Source organism: Trichosurus vulpecula, chromosome 1, assembly GCF_011100635.1.
Source record: "Trichosurus vulpecula isolate mTriVul1 chromosome 1, mTriVul1.pri, whole genome shotgun sequence".
In the NCBI taxonomy this organism is placed as follows: domain Eukaryota; kingdom Metazoa; phylum Chordata; class Mammalia; order Diprotodontia; family Phalangeridae; genus Trichosurus; species Trichosurus vulpecula.
Window position 1 is genome coordinate 240,819,975 of NC_050573.1, and position 10,589 is coordinate 240,830,563.

The 10,589-nt window shown below is 39.0% G+C and overlaps 1 pseudogene; it reads right to left on the minus strand.

Moving 5' to 3' along the window:
• Window positions 1-9,671, minus strand: part of LOC118836402 — a 58,701-nt pseudogene extending 49,030 nt beyond the window's left edge.
• Between the last annotated feature and the right edge of the window lie 918 nt (window positions 9,672-10,589).

Here is a 10,589-nt window from a genome sequence, read left to right on the forward strand (position 1 = left end):
ACAACTTGCAAACAACTATGTACGAAAAATATACATACAAGATAAGCTAGAGATAATTTCAGAGGGAAGGCACTAGCGCTAAGGTGGGGGGGGGGGTGTTGGGAAAGACCTTCTTGCAGAAGGAAAAATTTTAGTAGACTTAAAGCCAGGAAAGCCAAGCAGCAGAGATAAGAAGGGAGAGAATTCCAGGCATGGAGCAGAACTAGTGGAAATGCAGAGTTGGGTGATGAAGTGCAAGCAACTGCAAGAAGACCAGTGTCAGTGGATTGCAGAGAATGGAGTAATATATAAAAAGACTAGAAAAGTAGGAGGGGCCTTGCTTTGATCCTGGGAGTAATGGGGCAGCACTGGAGCTTATTGAACAGGGCAGGCAGTGATCTGGTCAGACCCATGCTTTAGGAAGATCACGTTGGCAGCTGAGTGGAGGGTGGACTGGAGTAGAGAGAGACTTGAGGCAGGGAGATCAGTCATAAGGCTATTGTAGTAGTCTAGGCATGAAATAATGAGGTGATAGCAATGTCAGAAGGGAAGGGAGAGTATGCGAGAAATATTACAAAGGTAAAATCAACAGGCAGTGGCAATTTATTGGATACAGGGGATGATAGAGAGTGAAGAGTCAAGGATGACACCTAGATTGAAGCCTGAAAAGACTAGATACATAGTCAAGGCTCTGCAAAGAGCCCAACAAGGAAAAAAACCAAACAAACCCTATACCATACCTAAGGTGAACATCTTGGGGATTCCAGCAAAGGGACTTCCAGGATCTATTAGTTATCCTTTGCCACATTGCTGTAAGCTTGAATCCACTTTCCCCTGGACTCTGGATGTACTTATGAGAGAATGTCTCATAGACTTCTAAAAAATTATATTTTATTTTTTTCTCTGGTTACATGCAAAGGCAATTTTTAACATTCACTTTATAAAAATTTTGAGTTCCAAATTTTCTCTCTTTTTCTTCCCTCACTTCTCCTCATCCTGAGATGGTAAGTAATTTGATATATTATACATGTTAAATCGTGCAAAACAAATTACCACATTAACTATGTTGTGAAAAAAAGACACAGACCCAATGGGAAAATACACAAAAAACAGAGAAAGTGAAAAACTGTGTGCTTCATTCTGCATTCAGACTCCATCAATTCTTTCTCTGGAGGTGAATAGCATTTTTCAACACAAGTCCTTTGGAATTGTCTTGGATCATTATATTGATGAGAATAGCTAAGTCATTCACAGTTGATCATCATATGGTATTGCTGTTACTGTGTGCAATGTTCTCCTGGTTCTGCTCACTTCACTTTGCATCAGTTCATATATGTCTCTCTACATTTTTCTGAAATCAGCTTGCTCATCTTTTCTTATAGCACAGTAATATGTCTCTTAGACTTTTGAAGAGACTGTTTACTAGGGGTGGGGAACCTGTGGTCCTGAGGCCACATGTGGCCCTCTAGGTCCTCAAGTGTGGCCCTTTGACTGAATCTAAACTTCATAGAACAAATTTTCTTAATAAAGGGATTTGTTCAGTCAAAAGGTCACACTCAAGGACCTAGAAGGCCACATGTGGCCTTGAGGCTGCAGGTTCCACAGTTCTGGAAACCAACTGTTCTTACTATAACACCTTAATAAGATCCCTTCTCTAAAGGTTTAGTCTGACTGACATTTGTAGAAACTGGCAATCATGGCAGTAAGTACATTTGTATCAATTGGCAATCATGGCAGTAAGCACATTGGTGCTTCTATTCGAGCAGTTAGTATTAGAAAGATACCTCCTAAACAGAGCCAAGATGGCAGCTAGAAAGCAGGGACTTGCCTAAAGCTCTCCCTCAGGAGCCTCTAAACACCTATACAAAATGGCTCTGAACAAATTCTAGAACTGCAGAACCCACGAAATAGCAGAGGGAAGCAGGGCTCCAGCCCAGGACAGCCTGGATGGTCGCTGGGTAAGGTCTATTGCACCGTGCTGGGAGCAGAGCAGAGTGGAGCAGAGCCCAGCGTGGGCCACACCTGGACCAGCCAGACTGGGAGCCAGGCGAAACAGGCCGTAGCACCCTGAATCAGTGAGCTGTGGCAGTTACCAGACTTCTCAACCCACAAACACCAAAGAAAACAGAGAAGGTTAGTGGGAAAAACTGCAGGAGCAGAGTGAAAGGAATTTGCAGAGTGAAAGGAGTTCACAGTTGGCCACCACCCCAGGGGCAGTGGAGGTGGTGCAGCTCTGAGGCTGCTTACAGAGCTACAGCTGCAGTTGCTTCTGGCCCCAGGCCCATCTGGTGGGAGGAATTAAGTGGTAGATCAGAGCATCAGTGCAGAGCCTGCTTGGATCTGAGTCCAGTCTGGGTTGGCAGTTCTTGGGAGGAGGAGCACTGCTGTGTCAGAGCTTGCTGTGTAGAAATAGCTCTGAAAACAACAGCATAGCCCCTCAAGCTTAGGACAAAGTACTCCCTACTCTACAAGCAGTCATACCCAGACGAAAAGCTCAAGGGTCAAGTAGTTGGCTGGGAACATGGCCAGGCAGCTAAAACATTCTCAGATTCAGACTCAGACTTTGAAATCTTTCTTCGGTGACAAAGAAGACCAAAACATACAGCCAGAAAAAGTCAACAAAGTCAAAGAGCCTACATCAAAAGCCTCCAAGAAAAACATGAACTGGTCCCAGGCCATGAAAGAGCTCAAAAAAGATTTGGAAAAGTAAATAAGAGAAGTAGAGGAAAAATTGAGAAGAAAAATGAGAGTGATGCAAGAAAACCATGAAAAACAAGTCAATGACTTGCTAAAGGAGACCCAAAAAATACTGAAGAAAACAACACCTAAAAAATAGACTAATTAAAATGGCAAAAGAGCTCCAAAAAGCCAGTGAGGAGAAGAATGCTTTGAAAGGCAGAATTAGCCAAATGGAAAAGGAGGTCCAGAAGACCACTGAACAAAATACTACCTTAAAAATTAGATTGCAGCAAGTGGAAGCTAGTGACTTTAGGAGAAATCAAGATATTATAAAACAGAACTAAAGGAATGAAAAAATGGAAGACAATGTGAAAAATCTCGTTGGAAAAACCACTGACCTGGAAAATAGATCCAGGAGAGATAATTTAAAAATTATTGGACTACCTGAAAGCCAGATCAAAAAAAGAGGCTAGATATCATCTTTCAAGAAATTATCAAGGAAAACTTCCCCGATATTCTAGAGGGTAAAATAGAAATTGAAAGAATCCACTGATCATCTCCTAAAAAAGATCCCAAAAAGAAAACTCCTAGGAATATTGTTGCCAAATTCCAGAGCTCCCAGGTCAAGGAGAAAATACTGCAAGCAGCCAGAAAGAAACATTTTGAGTATTGTAGAAACACAATCAGGATAATACAAGATCTAGCAGCTTCTACATTAAGGGATCAAAGGGCTTGGAATATGATATTCCAGAGGTCAATGGAGCTAGTATAAAACCAAGAATCACCTACCCAGCAAAACTGAGTATCATGCGCCAAGGCAAAATATGAATTTTCAATAAAATAGAGGACTTTCAAGCTTTCTCAGTGAAAACACCAGAGCTGAATAGAAAATTTGACTTTCAAACACAAGAATCAAGAGAAACATGAAAAGGTAATCAAGAAAGAGAAATCATAAGGGACTTACTAAAGTTGAACTGTTTTGTTTACATTCCTACATGGAAAGATGATGTGTATAATTCATGAGACCTCAGTATTAGGTTACCTGAAGGGAATATACACACATACATACACACACACACACCTATATATATATATGTAGAGAGAGAGAGAGACAGACAGACAGACAGACAGACAGAGGGCACGGGGTGAGTTAAATATGAAGGGATGATATCTAAAAAAATAAAATCAAATTAAGGGATGAGAAAGGAATATATTGAGAGAGGTAGAAAGGGAGAGACAGAATGGGGTAAATTCTCTCACATAAAAGTGGCAAGAAAAAGCAGTTCTGTTGGAAGGGAAGAGGGGGCAGGTGAGGGGGAATGAGTGAATCTTGCTCTCATCGGATTTGACCTGAGGAGGGAATAACATACACACTCAGTTGGGTATCTTACCCCACAGGAAAGAAGGAGGAAGGAGATAGAAGGTGGGGGGGGGGACAATAGAAGGGAGGGCAGATAGGGGGAGGAGGTAATCAAAAGCAAACACTTTTGAAAAGGGACAGGGTCAAGGAGGAAAATTGAATAAAGGGGGATAGGATAGGAAGGAGCAAAATATAGTTAGTCTTTCACAACATGAGTATTGTGGAAGGGTTTTGCATAATGATACACATGTGGCCTATGTTGAGTTGCTTGTCTTCTTAGGGAGGGTGGGTAGGGAGGGAAGAGGGGAGAGAAGTTGGAACTCAAAGTTTTAAAAGCAGATGTTCAAAAAAATTTTCTTACATGCAACTAAGAAATAAGATATACAGGCAATGGGGCATAGAAATCTGTCTTGCCCTATAAGAAAGTAAGGGAAAAGGCAATGGGGCGGAGTGGTGTGACAGAAGGGAGGGCTGACTGGGGAACGGGGCAATCAGAGTATGTGCCATCTTGGAGTGGGGGGGGAGGGTAGAAATGGGGAGAAAATCTGTAATTCAAACCCTTGTGGAAATCAGTACTGAAAACTAAAAATATTAAATAAATAAATAATTAGGAAAAAAAAAACATTTAAACAGAAAAATAAATATAATTTGAGTAGGGAGAAAACATTAACAACTTAGAAGCTTCAGGAAAGACTTCCTGTAGGAAATAGCATGAGTTGAAAGCACTAAAGATTCTAAGAGGGAGGGGCAGGGGTGTAATGGAGCCATCTCTAACCTATTTCCCAGAGCCCATTGCTAAATTTTCATTGTGAGCATTTATAACCTCAGAAATTATCAATTGCTACAAATAAGTATTTATTGCTTTATCAAGATTGCCTAGACTTAACTGTTAATGATGTAGATTAATCTTAAAAGTGTATGTGCATATATTTCTCCCTCCCCCTCTCCCTTGTTAAATGTTTAGCAGTACACCCTTGTATTACTCTACAAATATTGCTTGAGCTCAGCAGGAGTGTATACATATATATGACAGTAGATTGCCCATTGAAATTTTTTGTGTGTTCTGACATATCCTCAATGAAAAAGATAACTGTGATATGAAAATTACATTTAAAATTTTACAAAAAAAAAAAAGAAAGATACCTCCTGACCCCTCAGGGTTGCCACTAGAACCATAAGGAGAAGATGTAGCAAGTCTGATCTACTGTCCTAAAGGGAGGACGGGTGTTGGTGAATGAAACAGAAAGCCAAGGACATAGAATACTCATGTTTTTAGATATTTTAATTAAGAGGTCCCAAGGTGCAATTCTAGATTTCTACAATAACAAACAGGAAATTGTAGAATGAATCAAAACATGACTATTATCCAAACTCGAAATTTTTCAGCCTTGACCGAAACAGATTTTTGACATATTCAGGAGAAAACATGTGTAAACGATAGGAAAAGTAAAGGTTTTACAAAAAAACTGAAAATTGTTCAAAAAGAACTAAAAGTCAGGTGTGAATTGGACTAGATTCTATTAAATTCATTCTAATATATTTTCATTAAGCATCTACTATATACAAAGCATTATGCTGGATGTTGGGAATATAAAGAAAAAAAGGAAATCTCTGGCCTCAAGGAACTTTACACATTAGGTTTATTTTTTAAAAATAAGTGTTTTGTTGACACTTTTAATATCATTTCCCAACGAACACCCAGTAAAGAGAACCCTCCTGGGTAGCAATGAAGTTACAACAGAAACAAACCAAATCATTATCCTTATGACGTATCAGACATCACAGGTCTCATTTTGCAGCTGCAGTCTACCACCTCTCTGCTGAAACGTGAGGGGTCGATTTCAGTGTCAGGCTTCCGAAATCAAGACTTGTTAACAGCATCAATCAGAACTCTGCTGTCGTTCAGAGTTGTTGTTCTTTACCTTATCGTGATCTTTACGTAAGTTGCTCTCCTGGTTCTAGGCACTTTGGTCTGCATCAGTTAACACGTCTTCCCACAACTATTGGGCTTATCAGTTGCACAGCACAATAATAAGAATGATAATAACACCTAACATTTATTTAGCTCCTACCGTGTGCCAACATGTGATAAGTACTTTACAATTGCTATCTCCTTTGAGTCCTCCCAACCCTGGGAGATAGGTGCTTTTATTATTCCCATTTTATAGTTGAGGAAACTGAGGCAAACAGAAGTTAAGTGACTTGTCCAGGGTTATACAGCCAGTAAGTGTCTGAGGCCGAATTTGAACTCAGGTCTTCCTGACTCCAGGCCTGATTCTCTATCTACTACACCGCCTAGCTGCTCCTAAAGACAATTGGAAAATCACGATGTTGACAGTATTGTGTAACTGAAGCAGCCGTGATTTCAAATTCTGACTCTAATGATTACAAGTTGCATGACCCTGGGCAAATCTATCAACTTCTCTGTGACTCTGTTTCCTTATTTGCATATTAAGTATAATTATATTTATCCCACTTGTCTCATGGGATTGTTGTGTAGAAAGTGCTTTGAAAAAACTTAAAACACTATAGAAATGAGACCTGTCATCATGATGTTGGTGGAAAACTATCATTCTCAAAGTAGAAACTTGCTTCAGCATGTGTACAGCCAGGATGTCACAGCAAAGAGAATATGGTGATTTTATTTAAGCAGAATATGACCATTGCAAAATGTGACAAAAGGACTTCCTCTGGTTCTATCTTTTGATTGAAATTCTAGAAACTTAGAAGTTGCTCTCAGAGTTTAGGTAAAAATGATTACTCCAAACTAAGGTAGAACTGCTTTAAGTGATGAGGGAAATACCAGTGATATGGGCTGGATTCCAGTGAGGCTAAGACCAAAAAAACATGCTTTCTTTTTTCCTAGCCAAACTTTGATATTATTAATAGCAATTATAATTGCCTATATCAAATTGCACACTGTCTTAGAGAGGGGGGAAGAGATGTAGGGGGAGAAAATTTGAAACTCAAAATCTTATGGAAGTGAATGTTGGAAGCTAAAAATAAATTAATTTTTAAAAATAGTAATAATAATAAGCATTTATATAGTATTTACTATGTGCCAGGCCATGTGTTCATCAATTTACAATTATCACTTCATTTGGTCCTCACAATAACTCTGAAAGGTAGATGCTATTATTATACCCTTTTTACAGATGTGGAAATTGAGGCAAGCAGAGGTTAAGTGACTTGCCTAGAGTCACACAGCTATTAAATGTCTGAGACCAGATTCAAACTCAGGTCATCATTACAACATTGCTATTACTTACACAATGATTTCTGGTTCATCTTACTTCAGTTTGCATCAGTTTGTATATGTCTTGCCATGTTTTTTCTGAAACTAATCCCTTTGTCTTCTCTTTTTAAAAAAAGTCTAAATACTTTATTTTTTCCAATTACATGTATAAACAATTTTTAACATTTGATTTTAAAATTTTGAGTTCCATATTCCCTCTCTCTCTCTCCATCCTGCCCTCTCACTGAGAAGGCAAGCAATTTGATATAGGTTATGCATGTGCAGTCAGGCAAAACATATTTCCATATTAGTCATGCTGTGAAAGAAATCACAGAAAAGAAAACACAGACCAAAAAAACCTCACAAAAATAAAGTTAAAATGCTATGTTTGATCTACATTCAGATTCCACCAATTCTTTCTCTGAAGGTGGATATTATTTTTTATCATAAGTCCTTCAGAATTGTCTTGGGCCATTGTATTACTGAGAATAGCTAAGTCATTCACAGTTGATCATTATACAGTATTGCTGTTACTATGTACACTGTTCTCCTGGTTCTGCTCACTTTATCTTGAATCAGTTCATGTAAGTCTTTCTGGGTTTTTCTAAGAGCATCCTGCTCATCATTTCTTATAGCACAATAGTATTCCATTGCAATCATATACCACAACTTGTTCAGTCATCCCTTAATTAATGAATATCCCTTCAATTTCCAATTCTTTGCCACCACAAAAAGAACTTCTATAAATATTTTTGTACACATAGGTCCTTTTCCTTTCTCTTTGACCTCTTTGGGGTACAGACCTACTAGTGATATTTCTAGGTCAAAGGGTATGCACAGTTTGATAACCCTTTGAGGATAATTCCAAATTGTTCTCCAGAAAGGTTGGACCAGTTCACAAGTCCAGCAACAGGTTTTTTTATACGTATTTTTCTCATCTCCTCCAGCATATGTCATTTCTAAGAGGAGTGAGGTGGTACCTCAGAGTTGTTTTAGTTTGCATTTCTCTAATCAATAGGAAGTTTAGAGCCTTTTTTCATATGACTATGATAGCTTTGATTTCTTCTTCTGAAAATTGCCTGTTCATATCCTTTAAACCATTTATCAGTTGGGGAGTGACTCTTATTTTTATAAATTTGACTCAGTTACCTATATAGCTGAGAAATGAAGTCTTTATCAGAGAAACTTACTGTAAAAATTTTTGCTTACTTCATTGTCTACCTTTTAGAAAAACTCAGTTTCCCTGGTTATCTCCTTTAATTAGGTGTGTTTTAGCTTTTGTTTTGTCTGAGATCATGATTGTTACCCTTGCCTTTTTTACTTCAGCTGAAGCATAATAGATTTTGCTCCAGCTCTTTATTTTAACTCTGTAAATGCCCTTCTGTTTTAAGTGTGTCTCTTGTAACAATATATTGTAGGATTCTGGTTTCTAATTTCATTCTGGTATCCTCTTTCATTTTATGGGTGAGCTCGTACCATTCCTATTCCCAATTCTTTTCTCAGTGGATTTTTGTGCTTCTCTTAGCATTAGGCAAATTTTGTTTTTTAAGATGTTATTTTCTTCAGTATTTTTGTGCCTCTTTTACCAAGTTAATTTTCTTTTCATAATATTTTTGCATTACCTCATTTCTTTCCCCAATTTTTCTTCTACCACTCATCTCTTTCTTTAATGCTTCTAGGAATTCTTGTTGGGCTTGGCTCCAATTAGCATTTTCTTTACAAGCTTGGCTTGTAGCTGTTTTCACATTGTTGTCTTCTGAGTTCATGTCTTGGTCTTTCCTGCCACTGTAGTAGTTTTTGTGGTCAAGTTATTTTTTGTTGTTTTTGTTCATTTTCCCAGCTTATTTCTTGACTTTGAACTTTATGTTAAAGTTGGGCTCTGCTCACCTAGGGGTGGGAAGGCAATGTCCTAAGCTTCAGACTTTTTTGTGCTGCTGTTTTCAGAGCTAGTTCTAGGGGTATGAAAGTTTTCAGTGCTTCCAAGATGGTATGATCTGGGAGGAGGTGTGGTCATTGCTCTCCTGGTCTTCACTCTGGTTTTTACCCATGGAGAGCCCCTGTTCCCCTGAAGCCATAAGTGATAGTGCTCCTCTTGGCCCTGGAACTGTGATTACGTCCTCTGCTCTTCTGCAGCCATAAGTATTAGCATTCTTTTCTGCCCTGGAACTGCGACCAGGGTCCCTGCTCCTTTGTGACTAACTACAAGTGCTCCTCTCCACCCTGGAACTCCAACTCAGAACATGGGCAATAGCATTTCCAATCAGTGCCAGTTACACCCAGTGCCAGCAAAAGGTCCCCTGTAATCTTTCTCACCACCTTCTTACCATCTCTGAGATGAGAGTTCTCAAAGCTACTGTTGCTGCCACTATTGTAGCCACCGCCAAAGCCCACTGCTGCCGCCGCTGCCACTGCAGCCATGGCCACATCCAGGACGCACTACTGGTGCTGCTGCTTTGTGGGCTTCAGGCTGGTACCCACTCTCGTCACCCCAGAGTCACAGACCTCTCCTACTGATCTCCTAAGTTGTCTTAGGTTGGAAGAATGTCTCACTCTGACCTTTTATTGGCTCCAAAATTTTATTTGAGGAGTTACTTTAAAGTTGTTTGGAGGGGAATATTGGGAGACTTCAGCTGGGTTGCTGACTGTAATCTGCCATCTTGGTTCCACCTCCCACGCTTGCATTATTAACATTTTCTCTATTGCCTTCTTAAATCTAGAAATAAAAAATCATAATAATAAATCAGTTCCTGATTTGTAGCATCTTTCAGTTTCTGAGGTGTAAATGCTCACATAGACAAAATTTAACAAATGATACTTGTGAGATTGGAGCTGGCTCTAGCATATCTCTTGATTTATTATACAAAGATCCTTGCATCATGGCAAATATGACATACTCTATTGAAATGAAAGGCTACCAAATGAGGAGAGGGAATTGAAACTTTTAAGCAAAGTCTATATATACTTCACGAAAATGATGAAAATTAGTTTCTGTGTGTTCTCAATACTATGACACAATGTTCATACAGGATTTTGCTTTTCACTGATGACTGCCACTTGGCAAAATTAAAACATATTGGAAACAGATAGAAAACAGAGCTCCAGATAAGAATTAAAAATTTAAATCATTGCTTTTATTTTATTATTAAGATACTACATAGGGAGCCAAAATGGCAGAGTAGCAGAGAGAAAAGTACAGCCAAGTTCCCCAACACAACTCCTCCACAGAGACATTGAAAATGCACCAGCCTGAATCCTGGGGGAAATCCAAGAAAAAAAATCACAATAGATCAATCAGATTTCTAGCCCAGCTCAGAATAGGGAGACATTGAGGTCTAT